This window comes from Cryptomeria japonica, chromosome 9 (assembly GCF_030272615.1).
Source record: "Cryptomeria japonica chromosome 9, Sugi_1.0, whole genome shotgun sequence".
Classification (NCBI taxonomy): Eukaryota; Viridiplantae; Streptophyta; class Pinopsida; order Cupressales; family Cupressaceae; genus Cryptomeria; species Cryptomeria japonica.
This window is the reverse complement of record NC_081413.1, coordinates 590,529,673-590,552,282: the sequence shown is the minus strand read 5'-3', so window position 1 is coordinate 590,552,282 and position 22,610 is coordinate 590,529,673. Positions and strand designations below refer to the sequence as shown.

General features: G+C 37.3%; 1 protein-coding gene across 2 annotated transcripts in view; it reads left to right on the top strand.

Moving 5' to 3' along the window:
- Positions 1 to 242: 242 nt before the first annotated feature.
- Positions 243 to 22,610, top strand: part of LOC131071848 (splicing factor U2AF-associated protein 2) — a 130,634-nt gene continuing 108,266 nt past the window's right edge. Inside the window, exons 1-2 of one of the 2 annotated variants that reach the window (XM_058007809.2) lie at positions 243 to 412; positions 577 to 603. The gene's annotated coding sequence lies outside the window, so the exon portion shown is untranslated. The remainder of the gene's footprint in view (positions 413 to 576; positions 604 to 22,610) is intronic. The other variant, XM_058007810.2, reaches the window with a different exon arrangement.

Here is a 22,610-nt window from a genome sequence, read left to right as displayed (position 1 = left end):
AAATACTTCCAACATACAAAAAAAAAAAATCAACAAATAAATTAATATCGAGAAATCTATATAAACACAGAGATCCTTTGTCTTGATCTTCCAATCTCCAAGTTTTGTTCTAACAAATATGTCCAACTCAGATCTATTTGATTATCTTGCATTATTAAACAGCAATCTCGGCCGTTCGACATAATAAATAAATTAGTAATATGAAAAAAACATAGCTAATTTGATTTAGGGGGTAATTTAGAGCGGATTTTTTGAATAAAGCAAAATTCTACTATTAAACAAATTTGTTCGTTGGTAAACATTTCCTCACTTCACGCCTGAAAACAAATTTTAGCTCGCAACCAATATTTCCGTTTAAAAGGCTGCAAAGATCTTGTTTCGAACTCAAGAATCAAGTAGCTCGAAAACCCTGGTACTTTTAGGTCGTTTAATCGTTTATTATGAATAAATTGAGGCAGCAGCTGTAGGGATATTGGTTTGGTTCATTTCATTTTAAAATAAATTCTGCCTTGTTAGGGTTTCGTAATATTTTTCTAGCAAACTCTGACCATTTTTTCTCATTGGCACTGTTGACAGCACGGCGAATTTGCACAGAATCTCAAGGTAAGTTACTTGCCATGGTGTCAGCGGGTTTTTTTTGGGAATATGTACGCGACCATATCATTTTCTGTTGTTTTTTATTTCATTTTAAAACAATTCTGTTGTTATCTGTTAAATGAAGGCACTGGTTATGTTGTTTATCTATGGCTGTTTTCATGTATGATATTATTGTAACAATTAGAGTTAGGTCTTTATTTGTTTCTTCATGTAGAGATATTTTGAACTGTGAAATGAATTTTTATGTTTATTTCGTGCTTTTAAATTCAGTTTATTTTGTTTTCCTTTTTCTCGAGGTTATTTTTGCAACAACTTTCCTGATAGAATTATTAAGTTAGTTTTGAGTGGATAGCAGCTGCTGCTGATGCTGTAAAGCAATGGCCGCCAAAACTATTTTCACAGAGTGATTAGTAGAGATCGGACCATATGCATATGTCAAACTTATTACATTATTCTTGAGAAACCTTATACATTGTATATAATATTTGTTCATAGTTTTGTGCCATTAAGCTTTCTCTTGTACTTGGAAGACCAAATGCTACAAGGCTAACACAAATGACCAAAATTTTAAAACATTGTGTTGATAAGTGACAAATATTTGGGTACATCCTCTCATATGGTTGGTTACTTGGTTAGGAATATGTGTTACAATTAGATACCAACATGCTTTTGACATTACTACATTCTTTTCTGAAACCACATGTCTATGTCACTTTAACAAAAACATGATTGCTACATTTGAAAGATCATCCTCCCATAGACAAATAGAGCTAGTGTCTCTGCTTTTGTATCAATTTGCAATGAGTCAACATTCTTATAGAAGCAATTCTAGACATGATTGTGCTTGGCATGCTTATCCTTAAAGTGTCAGGTTTTTGTAACTGCAAAGAATAATTTTCTTTCAAAAAAATTGAATTAAGTCTTCTGTATGCAAAAAATGCACAGTTTGGCATTTGTCTCATGTGGTCTCCAATCATGTGGTTTTCTTCTTCTAGTGTTGTTTTCCATTGCAAGGCACACAAAGAGTCTCCTATTATCTGCTTTTTATGCACCCTTAAAATGTTTTAGCTACTTTTCACTGCAGAAAGGTGCACAACATTGTTTCTTCATGGTGTCATTTAACATAAATAACGTCTGTGAGCCTTAGCTTCTTCAGTCTTATCTTGACTGATAAGCTATCATGGAGAAGTAATCAACTTAATACTTTGCACGTAAAGCATTGTTATGTTCCAGTGTTCTATACTTTGACACCCATGCAACCATTAATCGTTAGGTCCTAGGCCTCTTCTCATTATTTAGTTGTTAGAAAATATGAAATTTGTGTCCATACTGTACAAAACATTATTTGCATTAAAGAAAAATGATTCCTATCAGCCCATCTTTAGTCTCTCCAAATAGGTCCTAAAAACCCCATTTGCATTTTACAAAAATACTTTGAAGGTGTAACCTTGCAAGCACTAGGTAAATTAGCTTATCCACTTCCATATATTTTTGGATATGATGGATTGACTTCAAATTTCAAAGCATTTTTCTTTTATCTCATCAACTTGGAAAAGTACCATACTCTTAACAAGTTCTTACATTATAGTTTTGTGTGCTTTCCTAGTTGTCCTCTAGGCATGGAAATTTGCCAAGTCTAATGAGAATTGAGAACCTTTACATTATTGCACTTGGAGAACTAGGACGGCAATGTAATGCCCCTTTTTAAATGCCCTAGGTTTTTTGCCCTAAAATTCTACTAGGGTTAGAAACATTAACTTAATCATACGATATTTGATATTTCTAATTTATTGGGGAAATTCAACCATAGGGAAGCTAGAATAAGGTGACTTGATAGGGTGTCCAATAGATCCTCTACCCTAGGGCCAAGAGTGGATATACCATCCCTCTTGGCCTCATGTGGCCCGTGCCATCCATATGAGGTGGTGTACCTAGTGAGGTGTCCTATACCCGTTCCCCCTTCATCTTGTTATCCATCTCTCACTTCCTATGATTGGACTTCTTGGTGTATTAACTCACCATGATAGAGGGATGAGGCATATTCACCATAGGGTGCCCCGGAAGCAATGGTGGTACCCCTTGTACCCCTTATATATATTCCTAGACTATATACACAGTTTAGAAGTGAGCAATCATAACCAGATTCATTATGCTATACATATCACAAGAATCCCATACCAAATCACAGATATATTATCAAACTGCTGTATGCCTATGTCTGTTATTAATATCCATTTTGATTTTCTTCCTGATTTAGGTCTACTCGCAAATCTGCTTTTAATGTCATATATTTTATTCCATCTTTCTTCCTGCCCTTCCTTTAAATGATCTCACTTTTATACTTTATTGGTGGAAGAGTCACCACCTTTCATAGGAATATAGGCACCACCTTTCATAACAATTAAGTCACCACTTTTCATTGCTTCTTTCAAGAATGATATATTAATCTCCAAATTGATCTCCCTTCCCTCTCTTCCTCAAATGAACCTTTTTCCCTTTATATCTTCTCATGTCAGGGAGAGGTCACATCTCTTCATCATTCCGACCCCTTTGCAAGAGACACAACCTTTCATAATTAGTACCCTTTGAAATAGTACAGCTTTTCATAATTCTTTCCCTTTGAGAGAGACACAACCTTATCTACTTCCCATACCTTTCTTCCTCCATTAATTCTTCATTGATTCCCATGCTTTATTCATTTCTTCTCTCCTCCTCATCCCTTTTTAAATGATCTCTTCTCCCTCTTATATCTCATGTTTGAGAGAGTCACCACTCGCCATTCCATGCCTTTTGACCATTCATTAACTTAATTACATTTTAATGATATTATAATATATTTTTATTATTTTATGTCTATTATTATTTATTATTAAATCCTATTTCAAAATGGGGACATTACAGGCAATATATTACATTGAGCAGAAGTTTTGGCTGGCATAGATTGCAAACCATTGAGCCTTGGTGTTGAGCAAGAGGCTATTCTATTGGCCAACCTCTGGCAGCTATCATGGAGTGCAAGCTAGAGGGTGTTGGTTATGAGATGGATCCTATATTTACATTTTAGAAACTATGATAAACCACAACACTATGATCAAGTATATGGTGTTTTTACAATACAGAGAGCTTGTCAATTCTTCTTTTGTATATACATTAATAATTTAATCCATAACCCTCCAGTCCAAACTATTCCAAACATAATAGCTTTGTGAGATCTTGTCTCTCTCATTTAATAAATCACATATTACTACACAAAGTCCATGGTCATCGATAATGTAATAGTAGCAATTTTCTGAATGCAAGGCTCAAATCCTCGTGTGACTACTCTCATCAAAACCCTTTTGTGATCTTACTTTATTTCCAAAGAATACATGATTTAAAATTAATATTGCATAGAAAAACTCTCAAAGCACCTAGGCCAGCACCCCAATACTGACACAATAACACTGAATATTCAAAACAATTTAAAAACAGTAAATTGTGTTGGGGTTACAAGCTACTTATATATGGTACGAAGATTTGAATTTAGCATGGTACCTTCCTGATTGTAAAACCAGATTAATATTCTATATTACAAATCGCCCACTTAACATGAGCGAAAATAAAGCTGCCTTATTTATAGCAATAAATATTTACATTAAAATAATTTAAATGATGTTTATAATCAAGTAAAGAAGGGTCCATAGTTGCTCCTCGCTTGTCCTTGCATTTCCTTACTCTGCAAAAATAAATTGTTTCAATGAAAAAGTTTTGGTATGACCCACAAATAATTTAATTTGAATACTTTGTGGAAAGAATTCAAATAATATATAATTGGTATATATGTTTTACATACATTTATATGCAACATGTTGCATTTCAATACTGCAAACAACAGAATTTCAAAAAATTAAAAAAAATTGTGTAGTAGTGATTGTGTAGCAAGGTCTCAGCTCCAGGTAGTAGACTAAGAGTTTGCAGCAATTTCAGATGAGTTAATTTTTTTATTTTGTTTGCAAAATACAAGTGTAGTTGTTGACCGGCACTCTCCATAGGACCACAAGGTTCAACTCACTTTTCCAATAGATCTTGATAGGTAGGTTGGATAGAATATTTTCTTAGAATTTAATTCCTTTAATCTATATTTTTTTCTTCTTGTGCCTGATATATTTGTAACTCAATTCACGGGTTCATCTTATCCTTGAAAGTTAGTTCTTGTATAAGGTTCATTTCTGAGACAACAAAAAGAGGGGCTACAATAGTTTACTCGAGTCTTATTGATTATTCTAAAGCTCTTATTGTTTTTGCCAAAATTAAGATAATTCCAATGGTATGATTGAAGGAGATTTTGTTTATAGTACTTCAGCAACCTCTAAGTCGTTCAGATGGTTATGTTACTTCTTGTGACATTGAGGAATTTTTAGTATGGATTTTAGTTCAACAAAGATTCTAGATGTATATACAAAATACAACTTTATGATAGTAAGTTGAGGTGACTTAGTTTTAATGCCAAATCATATTGAGATGTTGTTTGATCATTTGTGCCAAGTTTAGGAGAAATAGTGAGCAATTAAAGGGTCCATGTAAAGGTCATCTCTATTGGTTTTGTTCTATCATGTTACTAGGATAAAGTAAGATGTTAATCTAAACAGCTGTAATGTCCCCACTTTGGAATATAATTTAATAATAAAATTAAAATAAAAAAGAATAAAATTAAAATACATTTATTTAGTACTGATTAATCATCCATTTATTTCTATCAGCAATATAATATGAATTGAATCACTTAAGCAATATAATATTAACTAAATTAATTAAGCAAGTATTTTTATAAGATTCCTATGTTACTAATAACTGAATTTTCAACCTAATGATGATTAATAAGTAAATAGGAATTCCATTAATAAGTAAATATGAATTCAATTAAAATTTTTAGTGTTCCATGGTCGTTGGGGATTGGGGGACGGGGGGGACAAAGGGCCTAAGTTTGGGGACAGTGAAGGGATGGCGGGGGGATGGTGGCGAGGGGGTGGTGGTGCTGATATAGTTATACATATACTTATAGTACTTGAAAAACTAGTTGTGAAAAGAAGTATAATAGTATAAGAATTACATTTCAAAAGAACCATAGGAAATTAGTAAAATTACAAAATAGCAAAATTTGAAATATTAAATCTAAATACAAAATTTCTTGAATGCTAATTGCTAAATAAAATTTGACAAATGAAATTGTCAAATTGAAGATTTCTATTATTAAAATATCATATTAATATTTGGTATCACAGTCTATAATGATGATTACATGATACATCATCACAATGAGTAGCAAATAGCAATAGCATTACAAAAGACAAAATGGCAAAATGCTCAAATCGCTCAAAATTTAAAAAAAAAAAAAAATTCAATTGCTTTTTGAGTCTAACGTATTCGAATGGGAGATTCTTGCAAGTCTCCTTGCCCCTCAAGAGACGCCTGGGAGTCTCCCAAGGAGTCTTGGAGACGTCAGAGGGGAGATTCCTGCAAGTCTTTTCATCCCTCAAGAGACGCCTGGGAGTTTCCCAAGGAGACTTGGAGACGCCTGGGAGTCTCCCAAGGAGACTTGGAGATGCTTGGGAGTTTCCCAAGGAAACTTGGAGACGCCTGGGGATCTCCCAAGGAGATGCCTTGGAGTCTCCCAAGGAAACTTGGAGACGCCGAGACATTTCCGCGTCTCTGGTGGAGCACCGATGGTGGTGGCGGGACGACGGGAGACGCCAAGTCCCTGTCTCCTCGTCTCGGAAACGTCCTTGTCTTGGAAACACGGGCTTGAGGGGGGAAACGCATTTTCGTGGAACACTATTTAAAATTGTTGGCATTGCACACTCCAATGAGAATTGTAGATGATTGAAGGTATTGTCATTGATGGCAACCTTGCAATCCTATGGCACCGGCAAGCACTGACACCGGTAGACTCTACATCGGCAGATAGTTCACCGACAGCGACAAAGATGATTACTGGCACCCCAGCCGACAGGATTTTGATTATTGCATATCGTATTTAATTATAATATCTTTTTGTAAGCCGACATGGCATATTGTAATAAGACTCATATATAAGTATGAGATCTTGAAGATAATTTCGGATATACACATAGATGATAGGATGGATATGATGAGCGAATATTAAGGTAGATTTTGGAGTAAGGTTTATGGTTGTTGTATGAGCTTAAACCGGTACTGAACCAGGCATAGCAGATGCTTTTTGTAGCAGTACATCACATTGGATTTCCATAATCCATTTTGTAAGTCAGTGAGACTTCCTTTTGTAATTGAGCAATGAGCTCTAGGCAGTTGGCCTTCCTGCATGTGCAGGCACCACTATTGTAAGTAATATCCATTCATTGGCCAGTGAGTGAACATTGTGGGTCACAAATCCCACCAAGGTTTTTCCCACACCGGGTTTCCTTGCCAAAAATCTTGTGTTATGGTGTGCTTTCTATGTTGTGTTTATTGCATTAATTCTTGTTTACCGGTACACTGTTTTGGAATGCAATTTATTTAATAAGGTCTAGAAAATCTGTTAACCTGTTAGATATTGATTCACCCCCCCCTCTCAGTATCTTTGGGAATCCTAACAATTGGTATCAAAGCCTGGTCCTCTATTTTCAGAAGCCTAACAGCTTGAGGGAGATTCTGACACCGGTACAGATGGACAGTTTGAGAAAGCAATTGGAAACAACTCTTTTAGATTATGATGCAGAAAAGTTGAATAATATCAAACTTGAAGATGATCTGAAGACTGCACAGGAATTCATTCAAGGACTTCAAGAGAATCTCACTATTGCTAGAAACAAAAGAAGAGAACTTCATGAGAAGATGCAGAGTGATGGTGATGAAAAGGAAACTTTTAATGACCTTGTGAACAAGTTGAGACAAGAAAGCAGTGCTATGAGGAATGAGATGCAAGATATGACTATGAGGTTTTGCAAAGACATTGAAGACATAAAGAAGAATGAAGATGACTTGACTAGAAGACTCAATGATGCTGGAACTGAAAATCTAAGACCCAGTCATGAAAATGATATGTTAAAGACATATCTGATTCACTGGGAACATGATAAAACTGAACTTATGAGATAGAAGGGAATCTTGGAAAATGAGTTGGCTACTGCAAATCAACACAAAGAGAAATTCAAGAAAAGTTTAGAGGAACTTGACAACATGCTGAAAAATCAGAGACCTGATGGAGATACTAATGGACTTGGCTTTGAAGTTGGTGAAAGCTCCGATACTGCAAACAATCATGATCACAGTAAACTGGTAAGACAACCTAATGCCTAAAAATTTAATGGGAATGCTTTAACTGTAACAAGTATGGTCATAGAGAAAATCAGTGTAGATCTAGAAACTATTAGAACACTAATGCACCCATCGGTCAATGTTCGAAATGCAACAAAATTTGTCATAATTCAGAAAATTGCAGAATGAATGTAAGATGTTATGTTTGTGGAAGATTTGGACACTTATCTAATCAATGTAGAACACATACCGGCATAGGATATGGAAAGGCTATTTAGAAAAACAATGTGACTTGTTATGCTTGTAACAAGATTGGAAATATTGCAAAATTTTGTAGAAGTAAGGCATCACCGACAAATAATAAAGGACCCAATTTGAAAGGTAAAGAGAAGGTTGATGAGGTAAAGCAAGAATTTTCAAGACAATGGATTAGAAAGAAAGATCAGAATGTTGATGAGACTATTCCTTCACCGGTAGAACAGAGTATCACTCCACTGACAGGAGATTCTTCATCTAACTGAAAAGAAACCTTTTTGGGGGTATTGCAACAAATTGAAAATCATGCTAGTTTACCCTCGGTTGATGGTAAGAAGATGAATTGCTTCTTTATCGGCAGATGTGTTAAGTTTCACTTAACCGACAGGCATTTATTGTGGTAGTTGAAGGAAAAGACATTATAAAGCAAGTGTTTTTCACTCTTTTTCACTTACCGAGCATTCAAATTTCCTAAGAGCGCGAAAAACCCGAGCGAAGGCATCCACAACGAGAAGTGAAGTAAAACCTTTCAAGCATCCAAACCTAAAGGCAGATTAAGGTATTTATCAATGGCTTCCCCCTCTGCTCCTGAATTCATTGCAAACCCTACTGTTATTGAAGTGGTTAAACGCCCTAGGCCCGTATTCAAGATCATACCCAAAGTAGCGAAGCAAGATGATACCCTAGGTGCATTCTCTAAAATCCCTAAAGGAGTTGCATATGCAGAAGATCCTAGGATATACATACATTGTCATATTGAGGAACTAGGTGTTGGTGAAATCATGAATATGTATAAGATTGTCGTTTGTGATGAGAATGGTGTTGCGAAACTGGAACATAAGATCATAGAAACCCTAGGTTTTGTGGAAATACTTGATATTCCGGATTTCCCTAAGGAAGTTGTGAGGATTGCACTCAGCAGAGTTCATGGAGAATTCTTTTGGCTTGATTCTATCCATAAGATCACTAGAGAAGCAGTAAAGGCAGTGATTGGCTTACCTTCCACCGGTAGGAGGCCTGACAAAACTAAGAAAGTTTCAAATAACATTGTGATGACATTAACTGGTGCAACCCATGACAACAGATCCTTGAGAGTCAATCATGTGAAAGACATAAATGTCAGATTCATTAGCATGATACTAGGATACAAAACTACACATGCTAACAGATTGAACTCTGTTTCTAGTCTATGTATCAAGGGTGCTTATGATATAGTGAACAATAATGCTAAGATAGATATATGTGAATGGTTGAAGGATGAATTGATTGATAATTTGAAGAAAATTAAAGGTGATAAGAAAGGTACTTTCAGATTTGGTTATCTACTTGTGTGCCTAATGCTATCTATTACAAAGGAAGTTCCCGGTATAGGTAAGAAAGAATTTGGTTTTGACATACCAGTAGGTAAACAACTATTGGATATCTTTACCGGCATGGGAACAGAAAGAGAAAACAATATAATTGAATATTTCCAAGCATTTAAGGCTAGAATGAAAACAAGGGAAAGGCTACCTTTAGAACATTGTTGACAAATATCAGAAAGAAATTTGTTTTGTTATTAAGAAAGATGAAATCTGGATGGGGGCAGTGGTTCCTAGAACTGTTTGGGCGGCAAAAATGGGTTATGAGGCTGATGTAAACATAATTGAGACATATGCCAAAGCCTTACTTGAAGCCCCTAGAGAACCTGAAGAGAAAATATTTGGTAGTGCTGAAACCATTGAAAGCAAAGTACAAACACTTAAACGAAGGAAGAAAAGAGAGCAATATATCAGGAAAGCAACTAAACAGGTGAAAGAGATCAAGGAAAATGTATTGAATATCACCGGTATTAAGGAAAGTGACTTGGAAGGGTTACAATCGGAAGCTCACCTCTCACTGGTTGGAACTTCATCTGACAGTGAAATACCAACTGAGTTTAAGAGAGTAGAAAGGAAAAGAAAACCTTCACCGGCACCCTCTCCTGCACCAAAGAAAACAAGAACGAAACAACAGGCAGTAAGGCCTCCAGCAAAGAAAATGACACCGAGGAAGAAGAAGGAAAAACAGGTTATCTCTCCTCTTGACAATCTTTTGAATGAAATAACAGATGATGGGAACTTGTCTAATGTCAGTAAATTGTATGATACTTTTACAAATGAGGAAAAGAAAAGCATAGAAAATAGTATCATTCTACGCCTAGATATCTATAAGAAATTTTTGATAGGGGTTGTAGATGATCTGCCCAGTGACTTGTATAGACGACTTGGTGCCAAGAGACTAGCTATTATGGAATTGGACAAGAAAATAAAAGTTGAAAAGCTACTTGCTGTACATCCAGTTAAATCAGTAGAGGAAATTGATGAGTTAATAAGTGAGGCTAACAGGACAGTATTTTCCAGTGGTCACCAGCATGTATCTTTAATGGCAGGCAGAGTTAATGAAATCACTGAAGAGACAACAGAGAAATGGGATATCTTCTTTGTGGAGAAAGAGAAGCAAGAAGAACTCAATAGACCCAAAACTTTCAAGGTCTATCAAAAGGACAAAGATAAAGGTAAAGGCAAGGTAGGTGGACTACCCAACATAAAAGTAATAGACAATTTGCCACCACCTCCTTCTATTACTCCACCGATTGAAACTGTTGACACACCTGCAACTGAGGATATGGAGACTACACATGAGGATACAAATCTTGAATCATAATCCTATATACAATGAATATTGATACACAAGAGGTCAATATTGTGGTTGATAAGGAAACCACTGGTGAGAAGAAAGATGTGGCTACTGAGCCACTGGCTGAAAATATTGAGGTAGGAACACATGAAGAGCCAATAGGTGATAACATTGAGATTGGGGTTGAGACACTGTTGATTGTAACTAGGGTTATAGGGGTTCGGATTGCCTTAAGGCAACATTCGAACCCCCTTTAGGACTGGGTCCTATCTTAGGGTAACGTGACCCTATCCTATTCACAATGCCATGCTATGCTAAATACACGCCATTTAATTATTGGCGCCAAAAACCAAGGAGGCCGACTTACATTTCAAAGAGTAAAAGATGCATATAAATAAATGACAATTTGCAAGTCAACAAACACTCATCAAGTTCAATCATATACAAAGGCGATTTAGCTCTGCTGTGCAAATTCTTAAGAAGGGTGCGAACTTAAGGAAGAGTGCGAACTTATTCAGATTGGTGCGAAATTGTCCAAGAGGACATAGTGAATTTTGATGCAAGCCCTTGAAGCATACAAGGGCAGATCTGATATGTGAAGATCAGATTCAAGCTAAGTATTGTACTTATATTTAGAGGAGAATATATAATTTGACCTGTGGGTCTTTCATGCTGGGTTTTTCCTCCTTGGAGGTTTTCCCAGGGTATGCTTGTTTGTCTACTGTTTTATTTCTGATTTATGTTGGCTTATTAAATACTGCAAATCTGATTACAATCTAGGGCATAATTGATCTATGTTGGTTTACTAAAAATACTGCAAATCTGATTACAACCTAGGGCATAAGCAATTATATAAATCTGATTAACATACCTAGGGTTTAAAATTACAGACAACTTGAGCAAACTGAACAATCAGTTGATCCCTTAGTTACTGGAATGGATACTGACAATACCATTAATACAAACATTGAAAAACCTACAGAGTTAGAGCAACGGGCTGATAACACAGAGAAACCAGTTGAGATACCGACAGTGGACAATACGGAGGTGCATACTGAGAAACCCGTAGTGAATACCACTGAGACATCATTAGAGAAACCGACAGTAGAGAGCACAGTGAAACCCATTGAGGTACAGGGAGAGAAAAAGGTTGAGTCACAGGTTCATACAAAGACAGTGCCACCGGGAACAACTGAGAAGCCTAAGCCTTTGTTGATAGAAATGCAGACACAAACTGACCTACCAGAGGTCAATACAAGCAAAGAGGTTACTCACATCGGCGGAATGCAGATTGTTAAGGTAGTTGGACAATCATCTGGTTCTTCCATGACAAAATTCAGACCAACTAATGTGACAGAGGTATTGTTGGATTCAATTAAGAAAATCACAGATTGTAATGCACTAGCATATAAAGCTATTGATGATACCATTCCTATTCTAAAATTGATTGCACCCAAGTGCAATGTGGACAATAAAGATTCTTTAAGTCAATTAGACCCATTGTTTAAGTATATCACCGATAACATATTGACAGTTGACCAGATAAATGAGGAGACATTTAGAGAGAATAAATAAGGAAAAAGAGAAATTCTTTGATGAGACAATAAAGAAGTGCATGGGACACATTGACACCCTCCTACCGGCACTAAGCAAAACAATAATGGAGTTTAAGGAGTTGTACAGAGACACATGCAAGACTAATATTTTGACAGTGGATATAGATCAGAAGATCAGTAAAGTGCAGAAAGAAATAAATGATATAGCTGACAACATCATTGGTTCCTCCGAACCAATATCAGTTATAGAGCAGGAGATAGCAGGTTTTGAGGAGAAATTTGAAAAATTAGAGAAAGAAAAGGAAAGAATAAAATACAAGGCAAAAGAACTTAAAAGCAGACTCGGTTCCAAATTGGATTACTGTTGTGACCATTTCACACATCGCCCCATTAGAATGGGGACCCCTTCTTTTGTTTTTGGTTTTGCTTTCTCTTTGCTTGTTTTTCTCTTTGCTTTTAGGATTTTGAGTGAGTGCGTGCTCTGCCTGGGCTGGCTAGATTAGGGCTAATCCTTAGAAGCTCGTTTTAGGGTTTCTTTCAAGCTAAGTCTAGCCAAATTTTGGGGAATTGTTAGTCATCTGCCTGAGGATTCAAGATTGCCAGAATGAAACATGCCTTTCAGGAGAGTCTAATTGGTTAGGTCAAAGGCAGGATGAATAGGTCTCATGTCAGGTTAGGTCTAGATTGAAAGAGGGTTTTGCTTGTCAGGGTCCTGTTTGTTTACCTATCTAAGTCAGTTGAGCCGAGCTAGTGAGGATAAGGAGTTGGGTTGATCAAGTTAGATGAAGGATGAAGCAAATTAAGGTAATATCTAGCCTGGGAATGTCAAATTCGCTCCTGACCCTTCCAAAGGGTCCAGGGCAAAAATCATTGTATAGCTCTTTTTCTCCTCATTTTTGACTAAGTGATACTTTCTAAGGCATGTTTGGAGGTGAATTGATATGTTTTGCCCGAAGATGGAATTAATGGATTTTTGAAGAGCAAGATGATGCCTGAAAGAGGATTTTCGCTCCTGACCCTTCTAGAGGGTCCAGAGCGAATTTTATCCTAAACACTATTTCTTGACTTGGATAGCCTTGCAATTTTGTTCTTGGCTTAGAAAAAGACCTAACTTTGCCTTATGAGGTGGTTTAAAACTTGAAAATTGAGCAATTTGGCCTGAAATGGAGATTTCGCTCCTGACCCTTCCAGAGGGTCCAGGGCGAAAATTTTATTTGAGCTTATTTTTCATTGACTTTGGCTAAATTGTGATGTGCAGGGTATCTTGGGGGAAAGATTCGAAGCGTGCAAAATGAAGATTTTTGGACAAGAAAGGTGAATTTCGCTCCTGACCCTTCCAGAGGGTCCAGAGCGAAATTCTCAATAGCTCCCATGTTGCAATGAAAAAGGTCAAGTTTTGGGCATGAGTGAAACAAGAACAACTCCCTTTTGCCTCCTGAAGAAGTTTCAACTTTGAAGAATGAAGGATTTTGCTTAAAACCTAATTTTCGCTCCTGACCCTTCCAGAGGGTCCAAGGCGAAAATCTTTATAGGAGACATTTATTGCCTTGTTTGATCAAATTGAGGAGCCTAAGGCATCATGAAAGGAAGAATAAGCAGGATGAAACCCTTAGGTATGTTTGGAAGTCATGAAGAAATGAAGGATTTTGCCCAAAAGAGGGAATTCGCTCCTGACCCTTCCAAAGGGTCCAGGGCGAAAATTTTCAAATCCTTCTATTTTTCTTGCAAAAATCTAATCAAGCTTGGCATAGATGAAAGAGGAGTAGTGTCTTTTTCTTGAGAGGTTAAATCAACTTGAAATGATGAAGGAATTGAGCCTAAATTGAGGAATTCGCTCCTGACCCTTCCAGAGGGTCCAGGGCGAAAAACTTTATAGGAGGCATTTCTTGCTCAACTTGACCAAATTTTGATGCCCAAAGCATGTTGAAAAGAGGAATGGACATGATCTTGCTTTGAGAAGTGTTCGACAGCATTGAGTGATGGAGATTTTAGCCAAGAAAGGCAATTTCACTCCTGATCCTTCCAAAGGGTCTAGAGCGAAATTCCTTATAAACTCATTTTTAACCTTTCTTGGGCATGAAAACCTTGTTCTTAAGGCAATAAAAGATGAAATCCCACTAAGCAAAGAAGTTTTAAGGTGAAAAGATGAAGATTTTTGGTCAAGATTGCAAAAAATCGCTCTTGACCCTTCCAAAGGGTCCAGAGCGAATTTCCTCAAGATCATCTTTTGCTATCAAATTTTGCTAAGCCAAGCATGGGATAAGGTCAAACACTGAAAGAATTGCCCCTGGGAGTGAATTGAGATTGCAAGAAATCATCAAAAAGTAAAGGAATTGAGCCAAATGGTGAATTTCGCTCCTGACCCTTCCAGAGGGTCCAGAGCGAAATCCTTAAAAGCACCTATTTCCTTGCAAGGTCAAAGCAACTTCTTAGTTTTAATGGCTTGGATGGGTGTGAGGAAGAGTGTTTTTGCCTTTTGAAGATGATTGAGGTTGAAAAGATGAAGCAATTGAGCCTAGAAGAGATTTTCGCTCCTGACCCTTCCAGAGGGTCTAGAGCGAAAATCCTCAAAGTCATCCTTTCTTCCAAATTTTGGAATAAACCAAGCTTAGACATGGGAGTGAGAAGGCATTTGGATTACCTTAGAGTGGAAATGGATTGCCATGAATGCAAGTTTTGAAGCCAGGAGAGAATTTCGCTCCTGACCCTTCTAGAGGGTCTAGGGCGAAATTTCTAAATTCTCCCTTTTTTTTGCAATTTTAAGACAAGATTTCGCTTTTCAGGACTTAAAGGGGAGTAAGGCATGATGTTCTATGCCTTAGAAGTGATTTGAAGTTAAAAAGCATGAAGGAATAAGCCTAAAACTCAAAATTCGCTCCTAACCCTTCCAGAGGGTCCAGGGCGAAAATCATAAAATCAACATATTCCTTTCAAGTTTGTGCTAAGGCAAGGATACACCAAGTGGAAATGACCTTTAAGAACATTGATGAGTAATTGTTTGTTTCAAAAGTTGATGATTCTAGGTCAGAGAGGGAAAATCCCTTCTAACCCTTCTAGAGGGTCCAGGGCAAAAATCTAAAAAACCCCTATTTTACCTTGCAATAACAAACCAAGCATGCATGAAGTGAATGAAGAGGATCATTGCCTAACCTTGTGAGGTGGATTGGAGTTAAAATGATGGAGGAGTAAGCCTAGACAAGAAAAATCGCTCCTGACCCTTCCAGAGGGCCCAGGGCAAAAAACCCTAAACCACCTTTTTCTCCTAGTTTTGAGTGAGACTAAGTCTAGACCTCAGTGAAAGATGCCATTTGGAATGCCTTGGTGAGGTTTTGGACTTATAATAATGAGAATTTTGAGCTCAGGAGAGAATTTCGCTCCTGACCCTTCCAGAGGGTCCAGAGCGAAATTCCCTAAAATGCAATTTTTCCTTATAAATTTTGATGAGCTAAACCAGTCATGGAAGGAAATGGACCCTGGAGATTGCCTTGGAGGAGTTTAATGATTAAGCTAAGGTGAATTTTGGCCTAGATTGAAAAATCGCTCCTGACCCTTCCAGAGGATCCAGGGCGAAATCATAAAGAAGCTTCATTTAGCCTTAATCAAACCTTGATGTTCCTAAATTTTCGCTAAATTGGCCAAATTCAAGACATTTGGGAGGTTAAATTAAATTCGCATGAATTAAGGCCTTTACCCTTTAATTAATTAAATTTTTAAAGCCTTAAAGCAAATATAAAATCCACCTTGGAGGCCTTGAAATTAATTTTAAAATTTTAAAAAATAAAGGTGAGCGCTTAAACACATTTATTGGCTTTTGCAAGCAAGTCGGCCTCCTTTTTAATGGATTTTATCTTATTTTAAAGCTTATTTGCTAGGTCAGCCTTATGCTAAATTATGGTGAGCGCCCTATATAAAGGAGGAGTATTGTTCCAAAATTCAAATCATTCATTCATTACCTCTTATGCGAATTTTGAGGAGCAGATTAAAGGAGTGAATCCCAGCAGGTTGGAGGCTAAATTTCCAGAATTTGCTAAGTGTTGGAGGCTAAATTTCCAGAATTTACTAAGTGTTGGAGGCTAGTGAAGGTGACATTCTTTTGAAGGTTGATCAAGACATAATTCATCCAAGAAGGCCAAGCAATTCAATCCTCATCCAGCAAAGTCTGATCTTCTTTCTTCATTTTTCAAGGTTCATAGTTAGCATTCAAGGAGAAGGTATGAAGAATCCTTTTGAAGTTTCTATTCAAGGCTTATTTTGATCTCATAGTAATCCTTTGAAAATCTAAGTCTTGTGCAATCTGATTTTCATTCATAATTTGAAAATTCGTAATTCTTGGATTTATTTTGTCATTTTCAAATTCATGTCTAAAATGTTCCTCGAAAGGTCTTAAATTCTATACTTTAAGGTATTATGCTCAAGAACTAATTCTAAGTTTTTGTGTAGGCATCAAAGGATGACCCCCAAAGCCGGAGGATCAATTACTTGGCAGACCCTCATCAGAGAAGATCAAGCCAGATCAAGGATGGTCTCCTCCAGCTCAGTATCATCAAAGAAGATCAAGCCAGATCAAGGAAGGTCTCCTCCAGTCCAGCATCTTTAAGGACGACCTTCTTCGTCTATCTTCCAGTCCAACATTTGAAGGAAGGCATCACCAAATTGAGCATCAACCAAGTGTTTGACAAGGTGGCATCCTAGTCATCGCTCCTCCCATCGAGTTGGTCCACCTCAGCATGTCCAAATTCAATGTACCTGGCTCATTAAAGATGGCACAAACTTCGATGTACCTACCCCGGCTATCTATTGGTCGAATATTCCAGAGAAGACATGTGTCCAAATAATGCAATTATTTCATTGGTCAGAATTAAGTTTGTTGTAACAAACCCTAATTAGGGTTTCATTGTAAAATCTTGGCCATTGATCTTGAATTGATCCAAGCCGTTCATTGTATTTGAGGATGCTATATATACCCTCACTCATTTCATTTTTAGGGGTTAGAAGTTAGAAAAAGGAGAGAGAGCTTAGAGAGAAGAAAGTTAGAAAGTTATTGTTGTAGCAAGATTGAGTAAGTGAAGAAAGAATTTTGAACAATTGTTGTCCATTTGGCTATGAGATCAATAAAATATTGAAGTTATGGTGTTTTATTGCAATACTTGTGGTTATCTTAATGATTGTTTATCTTCTTGAATCACTCTCAGTCGAAATAGCATTTAGATTTTAAGTTTGAAAGACGAAGTGTTGTGCTTGATCTTTGATAAGATTCATATTCCAAACCACTAGCTTCTTACTGATTGTAAGGACGCCTTGTGTGGTCAACTGGAAACATTGAGATTGATTAAGAATTCAATCATTCTTGGAAGTATTGATATGTATCTCTATGATAGTATCTATATCCTTGATGATTTGAAAGTTATTGAATCCCCTTAGAAGATCGCATCAATTCCAGTAGAGTTGTAATTTCTTGGCAAAACTGAAATTGGTAGAATCTTATCAAGTCTAGTCTTCATTGAGTCATTCTTAGGATTAGTTCAAGTATTCCTTCTTAGAAACCCTTATCTTTTGACATTTTTTGAAAGTCCGTTAGTGTTAGGAAAATCCTGTTCCTGCATTTGGAAAGAAAACGTGGACAAGCTTTCTTTGAAAGTACGTGGCCCCTTGAAGAAACAACATATACAACGACCACTGGTGCTTATCCACACGTAGAGATCCTACAACAAAGAACCTTGAAGTCATCCCGATTGATCCTTTTCGCGACATCTTCAGCATTTGGAGACTTTAATCAAGAGAGGATAAGGTACCTTTAGGTATTTTATTCTGTGTTTGGTCGTGTACAAAATACACATCAACAATTACTTCATCTCTTTAAGGAAAGAGATATCAGAGGCACTTGTTCAAGGATTGAAGACACCGGAAGAGCAAATGCATCACCTCACCGGTACCATTCAAAGAACAAAGGCAGCATTGAAGGACAGTGACAGGTTCACTGAGAGCTTGAATTTTGTATTAGCAGACCTTTTTCAGATTGTAACCAACCGGTTACAGGGTTCTAGCTGATAACTACACTCAATTGACATTTTGACAACCTTTGTCATTGATGTCAAAGGGGGAGTAGTAGAGAAGAGAAAAATCCAATGACTTAGATCATCTGCTCAGAGGGAGCACACAGTTTTGGTAAGATTTTTGGACTTCAATTTTTGGATACAATTTTGAATTTTTCTCATGGGTGTTGCCATCAATGCCAAAGGGGGAGATTGTTGGCATTGCACACTCCAATGAGAATTGTAGATGATTGAAGGTATTGTCATTGATGGCAATCTTGCAATCCTATGGCACCGGCACTGGCAGACTCTACATCGACAGATAGTTCACCGGCAGCGACAAAGATGATTACCGATACCCCAGCTGACAGGATTTTGATTATTGTATATTATATTTAATTATAATATCTTTTTGTAAGCCGACATGGCATATTGTAATAAGACTCATATATAAGTATGAGATCTTGAAGATCATTTCGGATATACACATAGATGATAGGATGGATATGATGAGTGAATATTAAGGCAGATTTTTGAGTAAGGTTTATGGTTGTTGTATGAGCTTAAACCGGTACTGAACTTGGTATAGTAGATGCTTTTTGTAGCAGTACATCACATTGGATTTCCATAATCCATTTTGTAAGTCAGTGAGACTTCCTTTTGTAATTGAGCAGTGAGCTCTAGGCAGTTGGCTTTGCTGCATGTGCAAGCACCACTATTGTAAGTAATATCCATTCATTGGCTAGTGAGTGAATATTGTGGGTCACAAATCCCACCGAGGTTTTTCCCACACCGGGTTTCCTCACTGTTGATGTGTTTTTATGCACATGCGAACACAAAATAAAATACCGAAGTATCTTATCCTCTCTTGAACAAAGTTCCTGACTGTTGAAGATCTCGCTGAAGGATCAGTCGGAGTAACTCCAAGGTTCTGTTATGTAGGATCTCTACGTGTGGATAAGCTCTTTGTGGTACGATGTGATTTTGCTGGAATCACAAGGGGACTTACACTTGACGACCTAAACGTCTGCTTTGCTGGAATCACAGGATTTCACTGGCTTAGATTTTGAAAAAAGGAAAAAGGACGAGGGCGAGGAAAGGATCTAATTCTGATACTAAGAAATGTAGGAGCAATGATTGATCTTTGATGAAATTCTAACTAAGTCTTGTTTTGACATCGCAGGACCATCTCCACAAGGTTAGTGCGATCTTCGGAGGAAAGCTTTATGATGTTCAGATCATCACTATAGGCATAGACACCATCAGGCTTGAGGCATATCAATGAAGAAGCGACAATTGAAGTTAAGCTTAAGCTGAATGATTCCAGTTGACTACACAAGGCAAGTCTACAATCAACAAACTGCTAGTAGTATGGATATACGAATTTCACCATCAATCAAACACATTTCTTCCACTCATCTAATAACATGAAATCAAAACTGAGAAGTATAGAGACCATGCAAATTGTTGAATCGACCCATAGATTTCACCATTTCTTCAATGAAGTTTTACAAGTCTTTTACAACATCTTGGCAACAATCTTTGCCTTCTCTCTCTATTCTACTCTAATTGCTATTCTATCAACTGATTATTCACTACTAGCTAACTATTCTCTACTAGCCTTTACAAATGAAGAGTCGGGGCTTATATAGTGCCTTTAATACAATTCAATGGCTAAGATCAATTTGAGATCAATGGCCAAGATTCTACAATGAAAACCCTAATTAGGGTTTGTTACAACAAACTCAATTCTGACCAATGAAATAATTGTATTAATTGGACACATGTCTTCTTTGGGATATTCGACCAATGGATAGCTGGGGTAGGTACATCGAAGTTTGTGCCACCTTTAATGAGCCAGGTACATTGAATCTAGACATGCTGAGGTGGACCAATCCGAATGGAGGAGTGATGACTGGGATGCCACCTTATCTAACACTTGGTTGATGCCAATTTGGTGATGCTGAGAAGCTAACTTTAATTAATTCATTTGAAACTATCTGCTTCTTCAACGAACCCTTGCTCTGACTTATTTTGTCTTTGATGTGCAGGATGACGATGTACCTCGCCTTGGAACGCTGGATTGGAAGAGGTTATTCCTGATGATGCTTGACCGAAGAAGGCCGTCCTTGTCGATGCTAGACGGGAGGAGGTCGTCCTTGTCCTGACTTGATATTCGTTGATGAGGGTCCGCCAAGTAGTTGATCTTCCGACTCCGGGGTCGCTATTTGATGCCTACACAAAAGATTAAAGTTAGTCTTTGAGCATCAAACCTTAAAGCATAGAATTTAGGACCTTCCAAGAGAATGATTTAAGATATTAATTTGGAAATGACATGATAAATCCAGAATTCTAATTTTTCAAATTAATGGCAATGAAATCAAAATAAATCTTGAATAAGAACTTCAAAATGATTCTTCATACCTTCTCCTTTGAAAGCCTAACTATAAAACCTTGGAAAATGATGAAAGAAGACCGGGTTTTGCTAGACAAGGGTTGAATTGTGGTCTTCCTTTGGATGAATTATGCCTCCATTAGCCTCCAAAAGAGCTTCTCCTTCTTTAGCCTCCAACACTTAGCAAAATTTCGCCTCACTCTGCTGGATTTCGCTCCTCAAATTGCTCCTCAATTTTGCACTTAGAAGGGATGAATGAATGATTTGAAAACTTGAAGCAATACTCCCCCATTATATAGAGCGCTCACCCTACCCCCTTCAAGGCTGACTTGGCAAATAAAGGGTAAAAATAAATAAAATTTCCTTGAAAAGGTGGCCGACTTGCCTATAAAGGCAAAATAATGTTTTTTGAGCGCTCACTTGTATATTTTTTTTTAATTTTAAAAATTAATTTTAGTGCCTCCAAGGTAAAATTTTTAAATAAGGCCTAAAAATTAATTTATTAAATTAAAAATGCCTTAATTAGTGCGCATTTAATTCCATCTTTCCAAATGTCTTGAATTTGGCAAATTTGGCGAAATTTGGGAATATCAAGGTTTGATTGAGGCTTAGTGAAGCTTCTTCAAGATTTCGCCCTGGACCCTCTGGAAGGGTCAGGAGCGATTTTTCAATTTAAGACTTGAATATCTCATACCTTGACTCCAAAATCTCCTGGAGGGCGAGCTTATGCTTGTTTTGACCTAATCAAGTCTTGCATTTCAATTTTTTATCAGGAAATTAGGTGAAAATGTGAATTTCGCCCTGGACCCTTTGGAAGGGTCAGGAGCGAAATTCTCTCCTGAGCTCAAAATTCTCATTTTTCAAAGCTCACAACCCCTTCAAGGCATCCCAAATAGGCTTTTTCATTGCATTCCAGACTTAGCTTTATTCAACCTAGGAGGAAAAGTGTGATTTTAGGGTTTTTCGCCCTGGGCCCTCTGGAAGGGTCAGGAGCGATTTTTCCTCCTTAGGCTTACTCCTTCATCATTTTGCCTTGAATCCTTTACTCAACGCTAGGCGATGGTCTTCTTCATTCATTCCACCCAAGTTTGGCTTGTTTCTGCAAGGTAAAATAAAGGTTTTTCAAATTTTCGCCCTGGACCCTTTGGAAGGGTCAGGAGCGATTTTTAGGTTTTAAGCCTATTTTCCAATCCTTTCATCTTCAAATCATTTCCATGGCATAAAACATCTTGCCTTACTCCCCCCTAAATCATGAATAGCAAGATTCTGTCTTAAATTTGCAAGAAAGAGGGAGAATTTAGAAATTTCGCCCTGGACCCTCTGGAAGGGTCAGGAGCGAATTTTTTTTCTTGGCTTCAAAACTTGCATACATGGCGATCCATTTCCACTCTAAGGCAATCCAAATGTCGTTTTAAACCCATGCCTAGGCTTAGCTTTGCTCAAACTTTGGAGGAAAAGATGGGTTTTAGAATTTTCGCCCTGGACCCTTTGGAAGGGTTAGGAGCGATTTTCAAGCTTTGAGCATGCTCCTCCATCCTTTCAACTTCAATTCACCTTCAAGGCTAAAAAAAACACTTCTCTTTTCACGTTCAACCCAAGTTTCACTTGATTTCGCAAGGGCAAATAGGTGTTTGAAGAATTTTCGCCCTGGACCCTCTGGAAGGGTTAGGAACGATTTTTCTTTTTGGGCTCAATTCCTTCAATCTTGATAATCATTGGCAATTTAGAGTCATTCCTAAGGTCGTCTTTAATCATGATCCACACTAGATTTGGCATGAAACTAAGGGAAAAGATAGATTTTGCTCAATTTCGCCCTGGACCCTCTGGAAGGGTCAGGAGCGTTTTTCCCTTTTTAGACCAAAA